Source organism: Bos grunniens, chromosome 1, assembly GCF_055505025.1.
Source record: "Bos grunniens cultivar Pamir isolate PY7600 chromosome 1, Bosgru_T2T1.0, whole genome shotgun sequence".
In the NCBI taxonomy this organism is placed as follows: domain Eukaryota; kingdom Metazoa; phylum Chordata; class Mammalia; order Artiodactyla; family Bovidae; genus Bos; species Bos grunniens.
In genome coordinates this window covers 66,251,914-66,278,015 of record NC_141165.1, presented here as the reverse complement: position 1 = coordinate 66,278,015, position 26,102 = coordinate 66,251,914, and the positions used below count along the sequence as shown (strand labels likewise).

General features: G+C 37.2%; 1 long non-coding RNA gene across 2 annotated transcripts in view; it reads left to right on the top strand.

The window, feature by feature from the left end:
* Window positions 1-1,144: 1,144 nt before the first annotated feature.
* The window catches only part of LOC147379559 (uncharacterized), a 50,988-nt gene continuing 26,030 nt past the window's right edge, over window positions 1,145-26,102 (top strand). For both annotated transcript variants that reach the window (XR_015133579.1, XR_015133577.1), the window contains exons 1-2: window positions 1,145-1,188; window positions 1,266-1,400. This is a non-coding gene — a long non-coding RNA (uncharacterized LOC147379559). The remainder of the gene's footprint in view (window positions 1,189-1,265; window positions 1,401-26,102) is intronic.

Sequence of the window (26,102 nt, the reverse complement as noted above, 5' to 3'; positions counted from 1 at the left end):
TTTTCTAGTCCCATAAAATTGAAATTAATCAGATTTCCATCTTTTCTACTGTTGAGTATAGCTTAAACAGTAGTTAAAAATCTACAAATCAATTAAATATGAGATAGGATTCAGTTGTGAAACTGTCAGGTGCCCATGCCTGTTTTAAGGTTGATCTTAGTCATTTTCTCATTTGTTAAGGCCTTTTTGAGTTTTTTTTACATCTTCTTGAGTTTATTTTAGTAATTTAAATTTAGCTAGAAAGCCACTCCTTTTCTTTGGACTTTCAAATTTGTGTTGAGAGAGTTAAGCATAGTGTTTCCAGTGTAGTTTTTGGTGCATCTTCTTTTGTATGACTGTATAGTTTCTCTACCCTTCCTTTCATCGTGAGATCATCTGTGATTTATCTGTTTTCTTTATCTTTTTAAAAAAATTACATTAACCAAATTTTGTATGAATTTTTTATTTCCTACCTTATTAGTTTCAGCTTTGTGTATATATTTTCCTTTCCTTTTTGTTTTTTTTTTTAAATAAGTGAAATAAATCTTTTAACACTTTCCTATGAGTACAAATTTCACTGTGAACCACAATTATGATATCATAAATGACAATTTTCATTTCTTTCAAAGGATTATAATCTTTATTTCTATTTTAATCTAAACTGCATGTGATGAAATGCTTCATTTCCAGTAGTTCAGAAGTTATATTTAATTGTATTTGACTATCATCAGAAAATAAAAGTTATATAATGATCTTTTTTATTTTTTTGGCTTGGTAAGATATATTTTTTAATCCAAATACATGATTGACTGACGGAGTTGGTGATGGACAGGGAGGCCTGGCGTGCTGCGATTCATGGGTCGCAAAGAGTTGGACGTGACTGAGCGACTGATCTGATCTGATCTGATATATATGAAAATGCACAAATTATTAATACTGGATGGTCAGCCATTTCAGATGGCTATTCTCTTGCTCTCTGTACTTCCCCTGCTCGATGAGTTCCTGCTTCACTCACCTGATCATCCAGTCTTCTTAATTATAGGGCTCAATCAGTAACTGCCCACAGGCCTTTGCCCTCTGCTGCAGCTGCTAATTTCCCTGGAAATTGACAAGTAAACCTGACCATCATTTCCTCCTATAAATGGTAGCTTCTTTCTCGCCTAGTAGTAAAGACTGCTGCCATGTCTTGGTCACTGTCTGCCCTATATGGTATGGTGTTACTCTAGGACACTTTGTGTAAGATTCCCCCTTTACAATAAGTCATTGATGTCTCTCTCATTGTCTAGGCTCTTTCTTCCGTCTTGAGGCTGGGTAACTACAAGGCTTGAAGGCCTCCTGGGTGATAGGTAACAATACAGCTCAAGGCAACAATCCAGAAGTTGCCTTTGAGCTACCTCAAATCTCCACCCTAAATGCCAGAGGTAACTATTAACCTGGCTTCTATATCATAATTTAGTTTTGCCTGACTTTGACCTTGATATTAAAAGAAGGAGACAGTATATCTTTCTTAATGATTATTCCCTCATATTTATTATATTAGATTAATCCATGCTGTTTTATGCTATTGTAGCTTGTTTATTATTACTGTTGAAATATATAGGGTTTTGTGGTTGGAATATATCCCAGTTTATTATCCTTTCGAGTATAGATGGATGTTTGGTTTTTTCCCCAGCTTAGAATGATTACAAAAGTGATCTTCTAAATAATTTTATATGTGTATTTTGGTATTCATGTGCATTCATCCTTTTAAATTAATATTTAGAAGTGAACTTTCTAGGTGACAATGTCCAATTATAGTTGATTATCTCAAACAGCTTTACAAATAAGTTATTTTTGTTCTCATAGCAATGTATGCGTTCCTCTTGCTCCGTATCCTCAACAATATCAATAATGTCAATCTTAATTTTAGCCATTGTAGTAGCATGTAGATGTATAAAACTGTGGGCTTCATTTGCTTTTTCCTTCTTATCCATGATGTTGAGAACCTTTCCATAGTTTTATTAACTATGTGGATATACTTATTGTGGAGGATGTGTTCAAGTTTGTTCCCTAGTTTTGTACTGAATTGACAGTCTTTCTTCACTAATGGGTAGGAGTTTGCTGTTTATTCCTGGCAGAAACATCATTAGATACATAAACTGCAAGTAGCTTCTCTTATTTTCTGATTGGTTTCTTTATTTTCTTTGTAATAGCTTTTTAATTAAACCTTTTTATTTTGAAATAATTGTACATATTCCCATGAAGTTCTAAGAAATAATACAGTATCCCATGTACTCCATACTCAGTTTCCCCTTTGGTAATGCTTTGAAGAACTATAGAATAATAACACATCTGGATATTACCAAAGACACAATCAAAATACAGAACATTTCCATTGCCACAAAGATCTTTAATGTTTTCCTTATATATCCACACCCACTTCCCCTCCCTCTAGCCCCTCTTTAACTAAGGACAACAACTAATCTTTTCTCCATTTTTATAATTTTGTCATTTCATGAATGTTCTGAAAGTTGGATCATACATCATATTTTGAGTTTGGCTTTTTTCATATGGTACATTTTCCTCAATATTCATTTAGGTGCCAAAAGTTCACTTAATTTTATTGCTGAGTGGCATTTCATGGTATATTTGTACCACAGTTTTGTTTTGTAAATCATTAGCCCATTGAAAGATATCTGTGGTTGTTTCCAGTTTGGAGATATTAAAAACAAAGCTACTATTTGTATCCCTATACAGGTTTTGTTTGTTTGAAGGGATAGTAAGTATTCATTTCTCTGAGATAAATACCCAGGAGTGAATTACTGGGTTGTGTGTAGTTACATGTTTAGTTTTTTTAAGGAAATTGCTAAATAATTTTCCAGTGTGGCTAAATACTGTTTTACATTTTGCATTCCTACAACAATGCATGAGTGATCTAGTTTATCTGCGTCCTTGCTAACATTGTATATTTGGTCAGTATTTTCTAGTCTTTCTGATAGATGTATAATAATATCTAATTGTGGTTTTAATTTGCATTTCTCTAATGGCTAATAATTTTGAGCACGTTTTAATGTATTTAACCTTTGTATGCTATTAATACCTTTAGTAAAATATCTTCACATCTTTTGCTCTTTGTGTGTGTGTGTGTGTGTGTGTATGTATATATATGTGTGTGTGTGTGTGTGTGTGTGTATTTTACTCTTGAGTTTTGAGAATTTTTATATTTGAGATAGTGGTCCTAATCAGGTATGTGGTTTGACAAAGTCTTTTCCCATTCTAAAGCTACTTTCTTATCCTATTAACAGGATCTATTGCAAAGCAAAATTTTACAATTTTGACAAGGGGCAGCTTATTAGTATTTCTACATATGAAATATGTAGTCCTTCGTACCAATTCCAAGGACTCTTTGCCTAGTCCTAAATTCTAAAGATATTCCTCCTTTTTCCCAAAAGTTTTATAGTTTTATGTTATAATTTTAAGTCCAAGATCTTTTTGTTCAGGGAATGATATTTCTTCCCCTATGGATGTCCAGCTGCTTCAGTATCTTTTGTTGAAAAAGTGATCTTTCCTTCACTGAATTGCTTTTAACTTTGTAAAAATCATTTGAATGTTTATGGGGGTCTGTTTCTGGGTACTCTGTGTTCTCTTGACCCATATATCTAGTTCTCTACCAATACCACAAAGTCAAGGCTTCTGCAGGGCTGGCTTCTTCCAGAGGGTCGACGGGAGGGTGTGTCTCTCACTTCTTTCAACTTCTGGTGGCTGCTAGCATTCTTTGGTTTGTGGCCGCAGTACTCCAGTCTCTGCATTCATTGTCACCTTGCTCTCTGTGCTTCTGTCATCAAAATTTTCTCTGTATTCATCTTGTTAAGATACTTGTGCTTACATTTAGGGACCACTTGAGTAATTCGGGAGAATCTTCCCATCTCAAGATAGTGAACTTCTTTGCAAAGTTCCACTTGTCATACGTGATAACGTTCACAGTTTCCAGGCTTAAAATCTGGATATCTCTGTGGGTCATTATTTTATCTACCACATGTAGTATGATTTGTATATTATATGATTAACTCATTTTGAGTGTGAAATTCCATGAGTTTAAGTAAATTTGAGTTGTACAACAATAAGCACAATTTAATTAGAATATTTCCTTTACTCCAAGAAGAAACTATATGCCAGTTTGCAGTTATTCTTTTTCCCTGCCTCCAGTGCCAGACACTATCAAATACTAATCTACTTCTTTCACTACAGATTTAGATATTTATTTTTAAAATTTATTTTATTGAAGTATGCAATAAAGTTTACAATGTTGTTTTAATTTCTGCAGTACAGCAAAGTGATTCAGTTATATATGTGTATATATATGTTCTTTTTCATGTTCTTTTCTGTTATGGTTTATCTCAGGATATTGAATATAGTTCCCCATGCTATAAACAGGACCTTGTTATTTACTTATTCTATATATAATAGTTTGTATCTGCTACTACCATACTCCCAACCTATTCTACACACCTCTCCCTTGGCAACAAGTCTGTTCTCTACATCTGTAAGTCTGTTTAGGTTTCATAGACAAGTTCATCTGCGTCATACTTTAGATTCCACATATAAGTGAAATTATATGGTATTTGTCTTTCTCTTTCTGACTTGCTTCACTTAGCGTGATAATCTCTATTTGCATTTATGTGGCTGCAAGTGGCATTATTTCATTCTTTTTTATGGATGAGTAGTGCTCCACTGTATATATTTACACTTCTTCATCTACTCATCTGGCAATGGACATTTGGGTTGTTTCCATGTCTTGTCTATTGTGATTAGTGCTGCTGTGAACATAGAGGTGCATGTAACTTTGAATCATAGTTTTGTCTAGATTTATGTCCAAGGGTGGGATTGCAGGATCATATGGTAACTCTTTTAGTTTTTTTGAGAAAGCGCCATACTGTTTTCTGTAGCGGCAACACCAATGTACATTCCCACCAAGTGTATGAGAGTTCCCTTTTCTCCACACCCTCTCCAGCATATGTTATTTGTAGACTTTTTGATGATAGCCATTCTGACTGATGTGAGGTGATACCTCACTAGAGTTTTGATTTTCATTTCTCTAATAATTAGTGATGTTGAGTATCTATCTCTTCATGTGTCTGTTGATTATCTGTATGTCTTCTTTGGAGAAATACCTGTTTAGGTCTTCTGTCCATTTTTTGATTGGGTTGCTTGGTTTTTTATCATTGAGTTTTTTATCATTGAGTTGTGTAAGCTGTTCGTCTATTTTAGAAATGGACAAATTTAACTATTTTTATATGAACATTTCATATAAATGCAATCATATCATATATGTTACCATATGTTACCTTTCATCTGGCTTCTTTCACTTAGCATAACATTTTGAATTCATTCATGTTACATTATGTTTCAGTAGCCTTTCTGTTTGACTGATGAATTATATTCTCTTGTGTGGATGCATCATATTTTGTCCATCCCATTCACCATTGATAGACATTTGCATAGTTTTCATTTTTTTCCCCATTATTTAAAATGCTCATGTGAACATTTAATGTACAAGTTTACATTGTAGTAATGTATGATCCCCAAATCTCAGTGGGATATAGCCCCAATGGTTTATTTTATTTTTTTGTCACTTTTCACAACTGCCATGTCTAGGATGCAGCTTTGCTCCATGCTATCTTTATTCTAGAATCCAGGCTGACAGAGTAAACCCTAACAAGCCCATGTTGTGGCAAAGGAATAAAAAGGTAGGGTGGACCATGAGCTGGCTCCTAAAACTTCTACTCAGAAATCACACATTTTACTTTACATACATGTCATTAACCAAAGTACCACAACACCTCTCCTTATATCAAAGGGGCAAGGAAATATAATCCTTCTACTAGGAAGGGGAATAAATATATAACCACAAAAGTGTAAGCCACATAAAATATCTTACCTAGCAAAATTGTAACACTAACTAAAAATTAATTTATCTCTAAATTTTCATACATACAATGATTGATGAACTATGATTCCTTCTAATAAAGGAGTGTTAGGAAGTTTCAGAAAGAATGAGGAGAATATCTGTGAACTGATACATCTGAAATCATTTCATATATTGTGAAAACAAAGCAAACTGTATATCGTGAAAAGAAAATACTAAAGTGTATCTCCTGTACAGTATCTGTTATATAAGAAGAAAGGAATATAAGAAATTATTCATTCATTCACTTATCTGTGCAAAAGAAATGTGAGACTGATAAGCCATAACTAATTATATTGATTATCTGAAGATGTAGGTGGGTATAGGTTAGAAAGTATTAATGAAATGATAATGTTTCAAAAGGGATGAAGGGAAAATGGATCTTCTGTATTTGTTTATCACTCTGATATTTAGAACCATTGAAATGGTTCACATTTCACAATAATAAATATTCTAAGTCAACTAGGAGGTGGGAGAAACCTAAAGTGCACTACAAAGCATAGCATGTCAATTTATTTGTATCATAAATGAATAATATAAACAAAACTAAATAGGTGGGAAGAAAACAACTAAACTAATTTTGGAAAACAGAATTTCAGCTGTACAGTGTAAAGCTAAATACAAGGGTACTATATACAAATATGCTCTAGTTAGTACCCACCCCCGACCATAAGGGATGTGGAATAGCAATTCTGAAACTACTTTATGACTTAAAAAGATTAAGTAAATCCATTTTGAACAATGAGAGGTAAATTTTTCACTATGGGGGAAATAAGTGACACATATTGAAAGGGAGAATGTTAAAATCAAACCTGGAGTATTAAATCAGAATCAGAGGTGTCAGTATAAACTCATGGCTGTATACATACACAAAACATATGATATAGAAATAAATAATAAGTTTCCTAGCTCTGTCCATTGACAGGGCCTTCAAGTAATGTGTACAACTAACAACCAGATTTTGGTTTCTAAATATCATTTATTAATAAAAGGAAGAAGGGATCATTGGAAAAATGACTGATTCCAGAGATGAGGCAGGGAAAATATATGAGTTTGAAATATGTTGTGATTCCAAAAAGTGAATAAGTGCTCAAGAAAGGATTGAGGCATGTTGGGATAACCTGAGGAGCCAATAGCCAAAAATGGAACAGTTTGATCAGCAGTATAGACATAGTATTTCATTAATATAATATTTCATTGTATTCAGTTCAGTTCAGTCGCTCAGTTGTGTCTGACTCTTTGAGACCCCATGAATTGCAACATGCCAGACCTTCCTGTCCATCACCAATTCCTGGAGTTTGCACAAATGCATGTCCATTGGGTCGGTGATGCCATCCAGCCATCTCATCCTCTGTTGTCCCCTTCTCCTCCCACCTTCAATCTTTCCCAGCATCAGGGTCTTTTCAAATAAGTCAGCTCTTCCCATCAGGTGGCCAAAGTATTGGAGTTTCAGCATCAACATCAGTCCTTTCAATGAACACCCAGGACTGATCTCCTTTAGGATGGACTGGTTGGATCTCCTTGCAGTCCAAGGGACTCTCAAGAGTCTTCTCCAACACCACAGTTCAAAAGCATCATTGTATTCCATAGAATATATTCTATATACTATTTATTTTATATATTATGTGCATTCTATATACTTACATCCTTCAGATATAAATAATTGACTAAATAAATGTGGGAATTAGAGGCAAGAATCATTGAAAGATGATGCTAAAGTTAGTGGGCAAAATTATGATGGTATATGGGATCTCTGCTTAGACTCAAAATATCCCCACACATGGTTCTTTCTGCAAGGATGGAAATAACAATGCTATAGTGGAGAAATCTGGCAGACACCAATTAAAACAAGAAATTAAAGTCAGTGTCACAACTAGTAAGTGATGTTGATTCATATATCCCCTCATATGATGGCCTGAAAAGGGTGCAGCTTCATTCATATGGTATTTTTGGCAAAAATACATAACCTTAATCTAATCCTTAGAAAACACCAGACAGATTCAAATTCAGAGACCCTGTACAAAATAAATGTCCAGTAGCATCAACGTTGTGTAAGACAAACAAAACAAACATTATGGAACTGAGGCAGACCGTAGGAGACTAACGGGACACGACAGCTAAATGCAAGGTGGGCTCCTGCATTGGAGCCTCTTCACATTCTTGGTATGTGCTCCCAGAGGGCTGAACCTGACTGAAAGTACTCTGACTAGCCTCCTTTTAAGATTCAAGACCAGGAACCTCAGGTGTACTTCGAACACTGTGCAATAATCATACCATGTTCCTTCATTCACTTACTCCCTCACCCACGTCAACGAACATTTCACTGTATTCTCTCCTCATCTAACATACTCTACTTCCTCTTCCTCTTTATTCTTATTTTATCATCTTGTCCCAGCTGGTTCAAGTGATAGAGAACCCACCTTCCAGTGCAAGAGATGTAAGCGACTCAGGTTTGATCCTTGGGTTGGGAAGATCCCCTGGAGGAGGGCGTGGCAACCCACTCCAGTATTCTTGCCTGGAGAATCCCTTGAACAGAGGAGCCTGGTGGGCTACAGTCCATAGGGTTGCAAAGAGTCAGACATGACTGAAGCGACTTAGCACACACACAGGTTATTTCACTAGGAAATCAAAATAACCAGAAAGAAACTCCCAATGTTTCACCTTGACACCTGCTATCATCTGGTCTCATACGGTGGCCGCTTTTTTGTTACTAAAGTTGGACTGATTATGATCCTATTTAATGCCAAACATTTCTCTCATAGTATAAAATTCATTTTTTCTTACCTCTCTAGTGCATCATTGCAACTTACCCATTTCATTCCTTTATCATTGTTTTCTCTCTCTGCTGAATCCTTGTTATGAGACATTGTCTTGCTAATTTGCCTTAAAAAATCATATTGACACAGACACTCATCTATTTTTCTGCTCCACTTTACAGCTAAATCCTTTGAAAGTATTGTCAATATTTTTCCTTTCCTCTGACCATTGTCCATTGAATCCACTCCAATATTGATTTTGCACCTAGCGCGCCATTAAACTTCTTCTTGTCATGTCAGCAGTAACCTCTACATTGCTAAATCCAGTACTCAATTAATAGCTATTGTAATACTTGACCTGTTAGCAATCAAGTCAATCTACCTTCACCCTTAAGAACTTTTTTCTTTTTTTGGACTGGGTTCCCAAAACTACAGAATTATGGCTTTCATCCAGTGTCATTCCTAAAGTCAAACTTTGGGGTGCCCATATTCAATCCTTCAGGCCCTTCTTTTCTATATTTACATCACTCTATAGATGTTCTCATTCAGCTGTATGTAGTTAAATATTATCCATATGCTAATAATTCCCAAAGATATATCTCTGGCCAGGACCTTTCCTTTGAATTTCAGTCCAGTATATCACTGACTGCCTACCTAATATTTTAGATATCAAATAGATCTCTGAAAGCTAGCATGTCCATTTTATTACTCCTCCAAGCCCACTGTATCTAATGCCATTATGATTCCAGTTATTATCAGCTTCATATTTCTAGTTAGACAAGTCAAAAAACTTGAAGTCATGTTTGAATCTTCTCTTTTTCTCACACCCCAAATCCTACTCATCAGTAAATCATGTTTGATTTTAACCTTTTTTACCACCTACTATTCTAGTGGAAATTTGCCGGGGTCCAGCCCCGGTGGACCCAGGGAATTCGAAGCGGGGACCGCGTCGGCGAGGATCAGGAAACAACTGCTTAATTAAACGTTAATTAAGGATATAAAGAGTAATAGAATAAGGATAGCTCAGTGAGGAAATTCAGTGGAGAAAAGAGGCTGAAATAAGGATAGCTCAGTGAGGAAATTCAGTGGAGAAAAGAGGCTGAATAGTTCAGCCAGAAGGTGAGAGAAAGAATGACATGGGGAGACCAAGTTTCGGTGAACAAGGCCCGCACTTTATTTTCCAAAGTAGTGTTTATACCTTAAGTTATGCATAGAGGATAATGGGGGAAGGGGTAGAGTCACGCAGCAAGCCAGGCTTTCTTCCTGCAAACTTATCATATGCAAAAGTTTAGGTGATTTGCATCATCTTCTGGCCCAGAGGCCTGTTAACATTTTAAGAAACTTATTTTTCTCTAAAGGTGATTATTCTAAAGTCAGGCGCCACCCTCCAAAAGCATTAGATAAAGTTGCATTCCTATAGGGCAAAGGTGTGGTGGGCTATAACAAGAAAAAGAATTAACTCAAGGGTCCAAGTTTATGAACATTAAAGCTTAAAGCTACTACTTACACCAATTATATTAATCAATACACTGCCAGGGACACAGCAGGTAAGGGATATGGAAACTTAGCAGCAAACATTGGCCCAACAAGTGAAAAACCCTTCACCAATACAATTTCTAATCAATCGTTTAACTGCTCAAAGGAATCTGTATTCAGACAGTTTAGAACATCTCATGCCTCTCACAGTTGGGAGGCTCTGAACAATCCCATGTGGCCGGAAAAACCTATTCAGGCAGGCTAGAGGACTTCCAAAGGAGTTTGTAGGTTGAAACACTGTCACACCCAGGAATTATTAACTGGAGCTGTAAGCTAACTCTTTTTTCAGAGAGAGGTAGTGGGGGACAGCCCCCAGTAAAGTCAGAGGTGTAGGTGAGAGCACAAAGCAGAAAGTAGGCAGACTCTGGTTTTGGGGGTAGATGCTCGAGAATTTCCAGGGGGACTCCTGAGGCTCGATCCCGCCTTTGTGTATGCTGAGCTTCCTTCCTCATGACCTTTGCCAGGGGCGGAGCTCCTGCTCCCGGCAGAAATTACCAGAACTTACATTATGCCAAGAGCCTCCTGATTTTCCTGAGCCTGCCTTTCACACCTACCACCTGTTTCTACACTGTACAGAAATCATTTCTTTTAAATTATAAGTTAGATTGTATCACTTTTTGTTAAACCTTCCAATAGTTCTAGATTTCATTTAGAAAAAAAAAAACAAGTCATCAAATGGCATAAAAACCATATATATCCTCAACTTACTATCTCTTTGACTTCATCAACTACTGTACTCTCTTTGCTCTCACTGGTCGTCTTGCTGTTCCTTGAATGTATCAGGCACAGGTCTTAAGACTAACTGCTTATTACTTTTCAAAAGGATTTCTCCCATGTATCTTCATGACTCCTTTCATCACCTTCCTAAAGAACTTATCAGAGTTATGGCCATTCCATTTTAATTTTCAGAGCTTCTAACACAGTGCTTTGTGCTCCTTAAACTAACAATATATGCTCTAACAAAATAATAATATTGTATTTGACATGTTTATTGAAAGTCCTTCCTTTACTTGCAATAGAATGTAAGATTAATGAGGATTGTTTATGTATTCCCTATTGTCTCTCTACCATGTAAAATAGTACACAGTAGGTGCTCAGTAAATATTTAATCACTGCATAAATGAACAATCTCAGCTTCAACCTCAGTAACATAGAATGATTTATGCCTGAGCTTTCTTTCCAGATAAAACAAATGTTCTTTGTAAGATACAAAACATTGAACAAATGAGTGATAGTAGTATATTCTTCAATAGCTATGCATGTAATCTTCTGAAATAGCTTATTCATTATTTTATCTTTAGACCAAAAATATGTCTAATGGAGGTGGATGACATAATGCAAAAGACTAAAATTAATAGCTCAGTCTTTAAAGACTTTTCCAAACACTATTCACTTTCAAATATTGAAAATCATATTTTAATCGAGTGTACATGAAATGAAATTACCCTTCAAGAGAAGAATATGGCCAGTAAGAATTTCATTCCAAATAAGACCATGTTTGCTGGTTCTAGGGGTTATGATGTGTACCTAACCCCTACATTAGGATGTGTGTTCATATGTGAAAGTGTCATTAGTCGCTCAGTCATGTCTGACTCTTTGCAAGTCCACGGACTGTAACCCCTCAGGCACCTCTGTCCATGAAATTCTCCAGGCAAGAATACTGGAGTGGGTTTGCCATGCCCTCCTCTAGGGGAATCTTCCTGACCAGGGATCGAACTTGGGTCTCCTGCATTGCAGGCACATGCTTTACCATCTGAACCACCTGGGAAGCCTAGGTTAGGGTACAGCTTTCAGCTAACCTAAAAGCCTAGGATGTGGCTTTTGAAAGCTGCAATTCAAATCAACCACTAATGATAAAAGTAGACATTCTTTTTTCAAATCACGTTATTACTTTGCACCTTCTCTCTTTTCTTGTTTCTACTTTTATGTATATATCAAGACCATACAGACCTACTCATGGTATTTCTTACCTTCAAAATTACTTTAGGATAGATAAATATCCAAAGCCATGTAGTTTTCTCTTTAGTAAAAAAAGAGAAAGCTTTTAGTCCTTGAAGATTTATATTTTTCTGATAGTGTTAGAATACAATTTTGTATTGCTCATAGTAGCTTACCAATTATTTTCTTAAAGTCTTTAAAGATTTCCCAAACTACAGCAAATGCACTTAGGCTACAGAGACATCAAAATGTATAAAAGAGCCAACTCCTGGCTGTAGGCAAACCTCAATTTAGTATGTGAAAAGGAACACTGTGACAACCGATGTACTGAAGAAGATAAAAGAGTAGTCACTAAGTAGCACAGCTTTAATTAACTGACCCAGAGTATAAAAAAATAATTAGACTCATAATTAGAGAATAGTAATTCATACCTGAAATTACATGGAGTTTTTGGTTGAATTGATGCAATACTTGAAATGCAATCCAACCTTCACTGTCGTTGTGAGCAAGATAAGACCTAAAACTTATCTTCCCTCAGAAGCAGCACTGACTATGAAAAGTGCCCTGTGTAAGAGCTCATTTTTAAAAACAAAAATTTTAGTTCCCAGATATTAGCAGTTGAGCTAACAGTAGAAATTGGCCTGTTCCTTCTACCCTGCAAATATCAATACTTTCTGCTATGGAGTATCTTAAATATCCGATGAGACAGCTTAAAAATGCACCAAAGTTAAAAATATCCATTTTCATTGGGCAAAGTCATTTAGGAGACATCATAAGTAGTATAATGAATTAGAGAAATCCAGTAGTATAATGAATTAGAGAAATCCCGGAGAAGGCAATGGCACCCCACTCCAGTACTCTTGCCTGGAAAATCCCATGGACGGAGGAGCCTGGTAGGCTGCAGTCCATGGGGTTGCTAAGAGTCAGACATGACTAAGTGACTACACTTTCACTTTTCACTTTCATGCATTGGAGAGGGAAATGGCAACCCACTCCATTGTTCTTGCCTGGAGAATCCCAGGGACGGGGGAGCCTGGTGGGCTGCCGTCTATGGGGTCGCACAGAGTCAGATACAACTGAAGCAACTTAGCAGCAGCAGCAGCAGCAGCAGGCTGTTCCCACTGAAATCACTTGAGCCTAACATGAAGTTCACTCAGATAACAAATCATTCCTAGGAGCTCAGAGAAAAATCTCAAAGAATGTGCAGGCTGTTTGGGGCAACAAAATTACTATTAGCAATTAATGGATAGAGGTGATCCCATTTTCACACCTGAAGTAAAACCACCAAAGAATTAGATTTTGCTTTTAACATGTTCTTCATACCCAGCTGATTTTTTGTTTCTTATCTTCTACTTCTATTCCCTGTTTCATTCTGCTAAATGCATGATTCCATCATTAAGCCAGCATCTCCTGAGTTCCGACTATGTGCCAGGTACACAGATCAGTAAATTATGAAGCATGTGTTTTCACAGGGATCTTTGCTAACTCCATATATCTATTACTATGGGGCACTTCACACTGTTCATTGTTTATGATGATTAATATACTCAATGCTCACAACAACCAATGGATGCAGGTATTTGATCATCATTTTATAAATAAGAAAACATCACATCAGACAGTGTGGAGCTGGCTTTAAGCCCAGGCTTCCTGATGCAATGACAAGCCCCTCACTGACCAAGTTTCCACACTCTTTCAACATGGACCTTCTACATTCCCCACCTTCAGAGCTACTCCATGTTGTTTAGTTTATCCACAAAGTTTCACCCTTTTGTCCTTGATGATGAGCTGATGGTGAGCTCCAGCACTGAACCTGTTTTCTCTCTACAATAGTCTCTATTTGTTTCAACTATACAGATCACTTTCTAAAGCTCTGGAAAATCTTCACTCTCTGCTAGAGAATACAGGAATCACTAACAGAGGAGCTGGTTAGGATCCTTCAAGGAGGCAGCAAGAGGAAGGAAGGGAAGTATGACCTTTCAGTGAGAAAGAAACAGCTGAGACACGTAGGGATGAGAAACATGACTCAAAGGCTGGGGCAGGATAGAGAAAAGATCTTTTTAGTGACAATTTGCAGGTGTTCCATTGTATCTTAAGTGGATCAGGATTATAAACAGGAGAAGGATAAAATCAGATTTTTTTTTTTTAAGAAAAAACAATGACTGCGTTCTGTCTGTACTTGTCTTCAGCATGTGCTTCAGAATGGAAGCAGAATGTTATTAAATCCAAGAAAAAAATAAATATGAATTTATCTATTTTGGGTATTGCTCAGTAGAGCCAGAAATCCAAACCTGTGTGTGTTGTAGGACTCTGTCACAGGCTCTAAAAGGAGTGATGAAATACACATTTGATGGTCTCAGTTTTTTTCTGAACAACTCTGTGTGAGGCAGTGACCATGTTGATTTCTTAGATTGTACAACTGTTTCTACAAGGCAAAGAGAATCAGGAATAAGAATGATTCTCCCATTTAAGTCTTAGTGGAGAATATTTTGGCATGTAAAGAGAATTAAAAAAAATTATGCTATAGGGGCTAAAGCTTAAGAGCCATTGGCTTTTAAAAAAGATATTTTATTGAAGTATAATTGATTTATTAGGTTGGTGCAAACATAATTGCGGTTTCAAGCCATGAATTTTAAATCATTATAACTAGGCTCAAACACATCTTTATTAAGCAAAACAGGAACCATCACAATCAACAAAATTTTGCCAACAAGAAATAAATTTATTTACTCCTGTAGCATAAAAATCTGTGGATGAACTCTTGGAAAGCATTTTCTGCCTCCTGCTTATTGTGGAAGCATTTTCCCTGCAAAAAGTTGTTGAGATGCTTGAAGAAGTAGTAATGAGTTGGCAAGAAGCCAGGTGGATATAGCAGATGAGGCAAAAGTTTATAGGCCCACTCATTCAACGTTTGAAACATTGGTTATGCGATGGGCAGTTGGGTGTTGTCATGGAAAAAAATTGGGCCCATTCTGTTAATCAATGCCAGCTGCAGGCATTGCAGTTTTTGGTTCATCTCATCAATTTGCTGAGCATACATCTCAGGTATAATGGTTTCACTGAAATTCAGAGAGTTGTAGTGGATCAGACTGGCAGCAGACCACCAAACAGTGACCATGATCTTTTTTTGTGCAAGTTTGGCTTTGGAAAATGCTTGAAGCTTCTTTTTGCTCCAATCACTGAGCTGGTCATCACCAGTTGTCATATAAAATTCACTTTTCATGGCACACCACAATCTGATTGAGAAATGGTCTGTTGTCATTGCATACAATAAGAAAAGATGACACTTCAAAACACCAATTTTTCTTTTATTTTTTGGTCATCTCATGAGGCACCCATTTATCAAGCTTTTTCACCTTTCCAATTTGCTTCAAATGCCGAGTGACCATAGAATGGTTGACATTGAGTTCTTTGGCAACTTCTCATGTAGCTGTAAGAAGATCAGCTTCAATGATGGCTCTCAATTTTCACTGTCAACTTCTGATGGCTGGTCACTACACTCCTCATCTTCAAGGCTCTCATCTCCTTTGCAAAACTTCCTGAACCACTAAGTTCCTTATGTTCCTTAGCAGTTCCTGGGCCAAATGTGTTGTTGATGTTGCGAGTTGTCTCCACTATTTTATGGCCGGTTTTGAACTCGAATAAAAGACTTGCTAAATATGCTTTTTATCTAACATCATTTCCATAGTCTAAAGTAAATACAAAATACCCAAACAACTAATAGTCATTAGCAACAATACATAAAATGAGAATGAATATTAAAATGATGTATAGCATAATCACATTTATTTAAGAATGTATCCCAATATCAAGTGGCAAAGTTCAACAATGCAAAAGCACAATTACTTTTGCACCAATGTAATACAATGCTGTGTTAATTTTTGCTATATAGCAAAATGATTTAGTTAATCATATCTATCTATCTATATAGATATATAGATTCTTTTTCAAATTCTTTTTCATTATGTTTTATCACAGGATGTTGAATATATTCCCAGTACAATATAGTAAGACCTGTTGTTTATCCATTCTATATGTAATAGTTTACATAAGAACTTTTTAAAAAATCTTTTTTTTAATTTATTTTTTAAATTTATTTTTGATTGGGGGGAAAATTGCTTTACAATGTTGTGTTGGTTTCTGCCATATAACAATGCAACTCAGCCATAATTATACATATACCACCTCCCTCTTGAACCTCCCTCCCCTCCCCTCACCCTACCCCTCTAGGTCATCACAGAGCACTAGGCTGGGCTCCCTGTGTTTAAAAACAACTTCTTGCCAGCTATCTCTTTTACACATGATAGGCACCCCACTCTGTACTCTTGCCTGGAAAACCCCATGGAAGGAGGAGCCTGGTAGGCTGCAGTCCATGGGGTCGCTCAGGGTTGGACACGACTGAGCGACTTCACTTTCACTTTTAACTTTCATTCTTTGGAGAAGGAAATGGCAACCCACTCCAGTGTTCTTGCCTTGAGAATCCCAGGGACGGGGGAGTCTCGTGGGCTGCCATCTATGGGGTCACACAGAGTCGGACACGACTGAAGCGACTTAGTAGCGGCAGCAGCAGTGTACACATGTCAATGCTACGTTCTCCATTTGTCACACTCTCTTCTTCTGCCAATGTGTCCACAAGTCCATTCTCTATATCTAAGTCTCCATTCCTTCCATGGAAATAGGTTCATGAGTACCATTTTTCTTGATTCCATATATATGAATTAATATATGATATTTGTTTTTCTCTTTCTGACTTACATCACTCTGCATAACAGAGAGCCATACACTTTTGAGCAGACCTAACTATTTTGAATTTGTATTTTAGTAATAAATTGAAAACCTGGCTAAGGATGCAAGCTTTAGAATTGGAATATGGGTTCAAATCTAGTCTCTGCTGCTTACTAGATGAGTCCTCTCAGTTACACAGTTGACCTGTGAAAGCCTTGCCTACACCATCCATAAAATAAACACAACATGCCCTACTAGAATAAATAGAACAATGATGGTAAAACATCAGAAAGAGTCCCTAACTCACAGCAGACAATCAATAGTAGCTTTTTAAATTTTATGTCGTAATGGCAGGAACTTGTATAAACTTTTAAAGTTCTAATTAAAAGGAAGAGAACAGAGAAATAAAAGATCTCAATTTAGAATTCCAAAGCCTCTCAGAATTTCTTCAGTGAAGACTAGGTTTCTTTTCCCTGGAGTTTGAGTAGCCACCTGAGACCCGCTGTGGACTGGACCTCAGCAACGACATGGCAGGATGGGTTCAACTCCATGACACATATGAGATCAACATTAGCTCCCTCAGGGTAGATACCCACCTCAGGGACATTTCTGAGGCCTCTAGAATTTTTGATGTCACCAAGCTGAGCTAGACATGCATACACAACACTCCATGGGGAAAAAAGTAAAACTTTGCTTTTTGACAAGGAAAGTAGAATGATGTTAAATCTTTGCTAGTTCCACTTAAGTTAAGACACAGCCCTCACAGCCCCCAGTTCTGTAAACTATAAAACCTTCAACCTCTGCCAACAATGCTTATAAATTGTGACTCATCTCACAGCACCTATTAGCAATCTTCAGTGCTAAATTGGTACTTTCAACGTGATAAGTGCCTTTCTAACCTGTGAAAGAGCATCCATTTTCTTTTCCACTTAGAAGTGAACTGGAGGTATTTTTTATTGTTGCTGAGTTTTCATGTGTTACTGAACTAGTGGAGAATCCCCTGCAAAATACTCTGCTTGCAACTTGTTAACAGTGTGTGAGGAAACAGTCTTAACACTTGAATCTTCATTCCCACATCAAGGCAAATAATCATTATTTTAAGTCATTTCAACTCCATCCAAACAATGTAAATATCACAGACTTTATTACAGTAGTTCCCCCTTTTTCACAGGGAATATGATCCAAGATTAACAGCAAAACTGATAACAAAATAATAACAAAACAGAGCAGTTACAACAATAAACTATAGTAAGAATGATGTGAACGTTACTTTTCTTTCTCTCAAAATATTATTATAGGATTGTACTCACTTTTTGAGAAGGCAATGGCACCTCACTCCAGTACTCTTGCCTGGGAAAGCCCATGGAAGGAGGAGCCTGGTAGGCTGCAGTCCATGGGGTCGCAAAGAGTCAGACACGACTGAGCGACTTCACTTTCACTTTTCACTTTCCTGCATTAGAGAAGGAAATGGCAACCCACTCCAGTGTTCTTGCCTGGAGAATCCCAGGGACGGGGGAGCCTGGTGGGCTGCCGTCTGTGGGGTCGCACAGAGTCGGACACCACTGAAGCGACTTAGTAGCAGCAGAGCAGCAGCAGCAGTACTCACATTTCTTCTTTTTGTGATGAGATGCCTACAGGGTGAGATGAAATCAAGTGAATGACATAGGCATTGTGATGTAGTGTTAGGCTACTCTTGACCTTCTGTCCGTGCATCTAAAGGGGGATCATCTGCTTGGGGTGGTTCTGGATCACCCAGCATGATGATGTTGATGGTTGGATGTTAGTAACAGATGATGTTGATGGCTGGGGATCCGGCAGAATGGAGTGGCACAGTGGGAGATTTCATTACTCTACTCAGAATGGTGGTATACACAATTTAACATTTATGATTTATTTCTAGAATTTTCCATTTAATATTTTCAGACTGTAGTTGATTGCAGGCAACTGAAGCCACATGAAGAGAAACTGGGTGTATATGTATGGGATCTGATAGGTGATCATCTTCAAAGTGAGAAATGTTTTTTTGTTGTTGTTCAGTCACTAAGTTGTCTCTAATCTTTGTGAAAGCAGTTATTGGAGACCAAAAATTTCTTGACACTGACTCATGCAATAAAATAGAGTTGTTCCTTTAAGAGCATAGCAACTTGCTGTTGGTACTTGCAGTTTAATATCAATAATCTTCTATAAATAAAATTAAAATGTTTTAGATAATAATTTTACTAAAAAATTATCAGGTAAGAAGGAAAGATAGTATACGTTCAGTGGCAACTAAGTTTGTAAGGGGACTTTTTATCATCAGTATTGGAATAAGAGAGAAAGAAAATGATGAGCAAGAGGCCCAGTAAAAATATGAAAGTTGTATGCTTTCAGGAATGTGGCCAAGAAACACAGAAAATTATTTGTGTGCCTAAGCATGTCATCAGACCTGTGGTAGAATATAATATGTAGTCTGCAAATACAAAAAGAGTTGGCAAAGAAAGATAACAAGTCTAGCATATATATAGTAATAGGCAAATAAAAGAGAAATAGGAGTGAAAATAAAAATAAGACATTAAAGATGGGATGAAGAAAATTAACGACAAAGGAATAATGCATCAGAGAGAAATGAAATTACTAATGAAGGTGAAAAAGAGTCCATAAATAAATGTACTGGTTCAGAACATTTTCCATTTTAACCGCAGGTATCAAATGCAGTTAAAAAAGAGTAATATAATATAGGGGCTTAAGAGTTAGCCTAGGTTAAAAAAAAAAAAATTAATTCTATTTTAAAGAGGGGAATGGAGGCAAAAGAACTAAAATTCCCTTAATGACAAAGTAATTTGGTATTACTTGTTGGATATGAGAGTTGGACTATAAAGAAATCTGAACACTGAAGAATTGATGCTTTTGAACTGTGGTGTTGGAGAAGACTCTTGAGAGTCCCTTGGACTACAAGGAGATCCAGCCAGTCCATCCTAAAAGAGATCAGTCCTGAGTGTTCATTGGAAGGGTGATGTTGAAGCTGAAACTCCAATACTTTGGCCACCTGATGTGAAGAACTGACTCATTTGAAAAGACCCTGATGTTGGGGAAGATTGAAGGTGGGAGGAGAAGGGGATGACAGAGAATGAGATGGTTGGATGGCATCACCAACTCAATGGACATGAGTTTGAGTAAATTCCAAGAGTTGGTGATGGACAGGGAAGTCTGGTGTGTTGAAGTCCATGGGGTCACAAAGAGTCTGTCAGGACTGAGCAACTAAACTGAATTGAACTGGTTGGATACAATGTCAGTATCAGATATTATAGAATATTCTAAATAACATTGAAATGCACAAAAGTGATACACTTTTCTGCAAGGTTCAAGATTAAGAAATAAAAAGACATTTTTCTTGCTGAGATTACTGTATAAATTATTATTATCACATCATGCAGTTGCCCAGTCATGTCCAACTTTTTGCAACCCCATGGTCTGCCAGGCTCCCCTATCCATGGGATTCTCCAGGCAAAAATACTGGAATGGGTTGCCAGTTCATTCTCCAGGGGACCTATCTTCCCGACCCAGGGATCGAACCCTGGTCTCCCACATTGCAATCAGATTCTCTACCATCTGAGCCACCAGGGATTATAGTGGTTGTTTACTGAGCATCCATTACTTGCTTCCCTGATGGCTCAGTGGTAAAGAATCTGCTTGCCAAAATAGAAGACACTGGTTCGATCTTTGGGTCCAGAAGATCCCTGGAGAAGCAAATGGCAACCTACTCCATTATTCTTGCTTAGGAAATCCCATGGACAGAGGAGCCTTGTGGGCTGTAGTCTCAAAGAGTCAGACACAACTAAGCAACTGAACACACACACACATTCATAGGACAGACTGAAACAAAGAGGTTAAGACACGCTAAAAGCACACAGTTTGCAAGGACTTAAAATCAACTTAATGTCTGTTTGACTTTGGATTACTCAGGTCTTCAACATGTGTGGCTGGAGGGAATTTGTATGTGTAATTGGAAGAGTTATTTACATGATAAATATTATGTTATTACTTCCGTATCTTTCTACTTATTCCTAAATTAACTCATATATTTATTCCCTAGCTCCATTTTGGAGAAAGACTGAGTTAAAAAATAGTTCAAAGTAGATAATATCAAGATAAATGATAAAAAGATAAAACATTAAATCTTTCCAGATAAGCTGTAGTTTCCTTAAAATCATTTTCTATTCCTTTGTCTATTTCTATAATAGGTAGACTAGTATAAAATGCAAAAGATAGCTTCCATAAACCTTCATTAAATAAATTATAAGAGTCATTCTTATTTGGAGAAGGCAATGGCGTCCCACTCCAGTACTCTTGCCTGGTAAATCCCATGGGTGGAGGAGCCTGGTAGGCTGCAGTCCATGGGGTCGCTAGGAGTCGGACACGACTGAGCGACTTCACTTTCACTTTTCACTTTCCTGCATTGGAGAAGGAAATGGCAGCCCACTCCAGTGTTCTTGCCTGGAGAATCCCAGGGATGGGGGAGCCTGGTGGGCTGCCATCTATGGGGTCGCACAGAGTCGGACACGACTGAAGCGACTTAGCAGCAGCAGCAGCAGCAGTCATTCTTATTAAATTTCCAAAGGCTGCCATATATAGAACTGATAAAATCAATCTCCAGTGATTACCTAAATAAATAATAATAAGACTCAGGGAGAAGATTGAAAAATAATGAAAACCTGATATAATAAATCTGTATGATACATTAATAATAATAGCATTTATTGACCTTTAATTTATGCCTGGCATTATTCTAAGAATTTTACATTGATTAACCCCTTTAAATCTATGTTACAATCATGTAAAGAATAAAGAAAACCATTATTATGGTTGAATTATCAATTACCATATTGAATTGTCAATATTCAACTTTTTTTTCAATAAACTGTTTTGTTTTCGAATAGTCTTAGATTTACAGAAAAATGGAAAGGGAGTACAGATTTCTCACATATCTCACACCAAATTTGTCTTAATATTAGCATTTTACTTCAGTATGTGTATTAGTCAGGGTTCTCCAGGGAAACAGATCAACAGGGTACATATATACATGCAATATATGTATCTATATGTTTATGTATTTATCTATTATGAAGAATTGGCTCATGTGATTCTGAAGGCTGAGAAGTCCCATCAACTGCCATCTGCAAGCTCGAGACCCAGAAGAGCTAATGGTGCAAATTCCAATCTAAGTGCAGGAAAAGAGCCAGATCCTACTTCAAAAACAGCTGGGCAGAGAGCAAATTCTCCCTTACTCTGCCTTTTATTTTACTCAGACCTCCTGAGAATTGGATGGGACCCACTGGCGTTGGGAAGGACCATCTGCTTTACTCACTATTGATTTGTATGTAAATCTCATCCAGAAACAACCTCACCAACATACACAGAATAATATTTAACCAAATTTCTAGACATCTTGTGTTCCAGTCAAGTTGACACATAAAATTAACCATCACAGAAATTTTACATCACATAAATGTTACATTTTTCACATTCAATGAATCAATACTGATATATTAATAATACTGTGATGTTGGTGAAGACTCTTGAGAATCCCTTGGACTGCAAGGAGATCAAACAAGTCAATCCTAAAGGAAATCAGTCCTCAATACTAATTGGAAAGACTGATGCTGAAGCTGAAGCTCCAGTACTTTGGCCGCCTGATGCGAAGAACTGACTCTTTGGAAAAGACCCTGATACTGGGAAATATTGAAGGCAGGAGGAGAAGGGGACGATGGAGGATGAGATGGTTGAATGGTATCACTGACTCAATGGACATGAGTTTGAGCAAGCTCCAGGGATTGGTGAAGGACAGGACAGCCTGGCATGCTGCAGTCCATGAGGTTGCAAAGAGTCAGACATGACTGAATGACTGAAATGAACTGAAAGTTTATACTTGACTCAGATTTTCCTAGTTTTACCTAATGTTCTTTTTCAATTCCAAAATCCAATCCAGGATACCACATTACATTGCTTACTATATCTCCTTAGGTTTCCCTTGGCTTCAACAGTATCTCTGAGGTACCTCATTTTTAATGAACTTGACAATTTTGAGGAGTACTGGTCAGGTGTTCTATTTTATACCCTACTCTTGGAATTTTTTTCATGCTTTTTTCATTACTAAACTGAGATTATGGTTTGTTGAGAGAAAGATCACAGAAGTAAAGTGTCATTCATTCATCATATGAAAGGTACAATATATTAAAATGACTTACCACTGTTGCTTACCTGGCTGAGGTAGAGTGTTTTCAGATTTCTTTTTGAAGAAAATTTGCAAGTCAACAGATCAGAATAGTTACATAAATTATTTGAGAGTCTTCTACATGTAAGAGTTGCCTATTCTCTACCATTCATTTATTAATTCAATCATTTATTTATGTCACTTATGGACTGATGTTATTACTTTATCTTTTTGTTTAGTCACTAAGTTGTGTTTGACTCTTTGCAACCCCAAAGACTGCACCATGCTAGTCTTCCCTGTCCTTTACCATCTCCTGTATTTTGCTCAAACTCATGTCCATTGAGTCAGGGATGCCATTCAAACATCTCATCCTCTGTTGCCCACTTCTCCTGTCTTTCCTAGCATGAGTCTATTCCAGTGAGTCAGCTCTTCAAATCAGGTGGCCAAAGTATTAGAGCTTTAGCTTCAGCATTGATCCTTCCAATGAATATTCAGGGTTGATTTCCTCTATAATTGACTGGTTTGATCTCCTTGCTATCCAAGGGACTCTCAAGAGTCTTCTCCAGCAGCACAATTCAAAAGCATCAATTCTTTAGCACTCAGCCTTCTTTATGGTCCAACTCTCACATCCATACATGACTACTGGAAAAACTATAGCTTTGAATATAGGGAGCTTTGTTGGTAAAGTGATGTCTCTGCTTTTTAATACACTGTCTAGGTTTGCCATAACTTTATATTTATATTTACTTTATACTTTATGTTAAAATCTAATCCTACTTTATTTTGTTACTCAAATTGTTCTAGCTCTTGGAATTTGGAGCTCTTCTTTAAGTTGACTCCTCTGTACTTTACCTGGAAGAAAAGCCTATAAAAGTATAGCCTTCTCCTGTGACTGCTGATCCTAGGAGTTTCTCAGTTCCCATACTAGTCCATACGCAGCCACTCCCAATTCATCCACAGTATCATTTATGTGTTCCTCTCAGTTGTTTGCCTCAATGACTTTTGCTCCAGGTAAGCAGCTCTGATCTCTGGCTCTCCAGATGAATCTGTCTCTCCAGATTTTAGTACAGTGGTTTGCCCTGCAACTTTAGATCCATGATGGGTACAAGAAAAGTAATCAGTTTTCAGTCTGTTTAACTTTTTCTAGTTGTGAGGACAGGCATGTGGACTCAGCTCTTTACATGTCAAAGTTGAAACAGGAAGGAGTGGACTACCTTTGACCTCATATTATCACCCCCTTTTTACAGGTGGTGAAATTAAAGAGCTCACATAACTTGCCCAAGGTTATGCTCTGAGAATTACTGAGTCAAAGGCATGATCTTAACCACTATGGTGTACTCTCTCTATATTACATAAAAATATTAAAGATGTGAATAAAATCATGTTGGAACAACATATGGCAGTAATTATCTTTAGGAATTAACTCTATAAAGGACAGCCGTATGAATGAGGTAGCATGAGTTACTGTAGAAAATGAGGAATTTGCCAGATGTGGAGGGTGGGAACTTCTAGGCAAAGGAACAACATGTATAAAGGCATAGAGACATTGAAAAGAATGTCATCTGTTCAGATTCAGTTACTGAAGTAGAGGATATATGTTCAGGATACTGATAAATCTGGGGACAGGTCTTGCTCTTGTGAAGGACAGTTCTCGGGGCTGTGCATGGAATTTATAACTGACAAAAAATGAAGTCTTTTAAAATGAAGGACTCACTAGAAAGATGGCCCATAGGAAGTAAGAGATAGTAGCAAGAATTTAGTTAAGAGACTTTAACTGAGTCAAGAATAAAACACAAGGGATGTGTGTTTACATACTTGATAGCTTATATGCAATGTTTGATTACTTTTGGATAAAACAAAAATAGCAAACCACAATCTCTCAAGAGGCCAATTCAAATCTCTCCAAGTTCTCTCTGTTGCTAATTAAAGTTCTCATCAGTACACAGCACCTAGGGTAGGTGAACTTATTTCCAAATAAAAAATAGAGACTTTGAAAACAAATTTATGGATACCAAAGCAGGAGGAGGGATGAATTAGGAGTTTGGGATTAACATAAACACACTACAATAAATAAAATAAATAACCAACATGGACCTACTGTATAGCACAGGAACTCGACTCAGTATTCTGTAATAACCTATATGGGAAAAGAATCTGAAAAAGAGTGGACATATGTTTATGTATAACTGAATCACTTTGCTGTACACCTGAAACTAACATGATGGTATAAACCAACCATTGTTGTTGTTGTTTAGCTGCTAAGTTGTGTCCAACTCTTTTGCAGTCCCACGGACTGTAGCCTGCCAGACTTCTCTGTCCATGTCATTTCCCAGGCAAGAATACTGGAGTGGATGTCCACTTCCTTCTCCAGGGGATCTTCCTGACCCAGAGATTGAACTCATGTCTCCTGCATTGCAGGCAGATTCTTTACCATTGAGCCACCAGAGAAACCTAACTATTCTTCAATGTAAAATAAAAATTAAATTTAAATAAAAAATAAAAATAGAGTTCTTATCAGTATATGGCACCTAGGGTAGATGGCCTTCATGAGACATTTTATCCGTATTGTGAATACTGACATCACAGGGATTTGAATTCATGTAATGCTACTGTTTAATACTTAATTAATACTGTTTAATCACATAATTATTATTTTTAAGTAATTTTAAAAAGATTAATTTATATATTTATTTTTGGCTGTGCTGGCTCTTCGTTACTGCATACAGGTTTTCTCTAGTTGCAGTTGAGTGGGGGCCACGCTTTGTTGTGGTGCACAGGCTTCTCACTGTGGTAACTTCTCCTGTCTTGGAGCACAGGCTCCAGGCACACAGGCTTCAGTAGTTGCAGCACTCGGGCTACAGTAGGTGTGACATAGGGACTCGTAAGTTGTGGCTAGAAGACCCGAGAGTGCACTGGCTCCAGTAGTGACAGGGCACGGGCTTTAGTTGCCTGTGGTGTGTGGGATCTTTCCAGACCAGGGATCAAACCCATGTTCCCTGCATTAGCAGGCCACGTGCATCATCCACTGCACCAC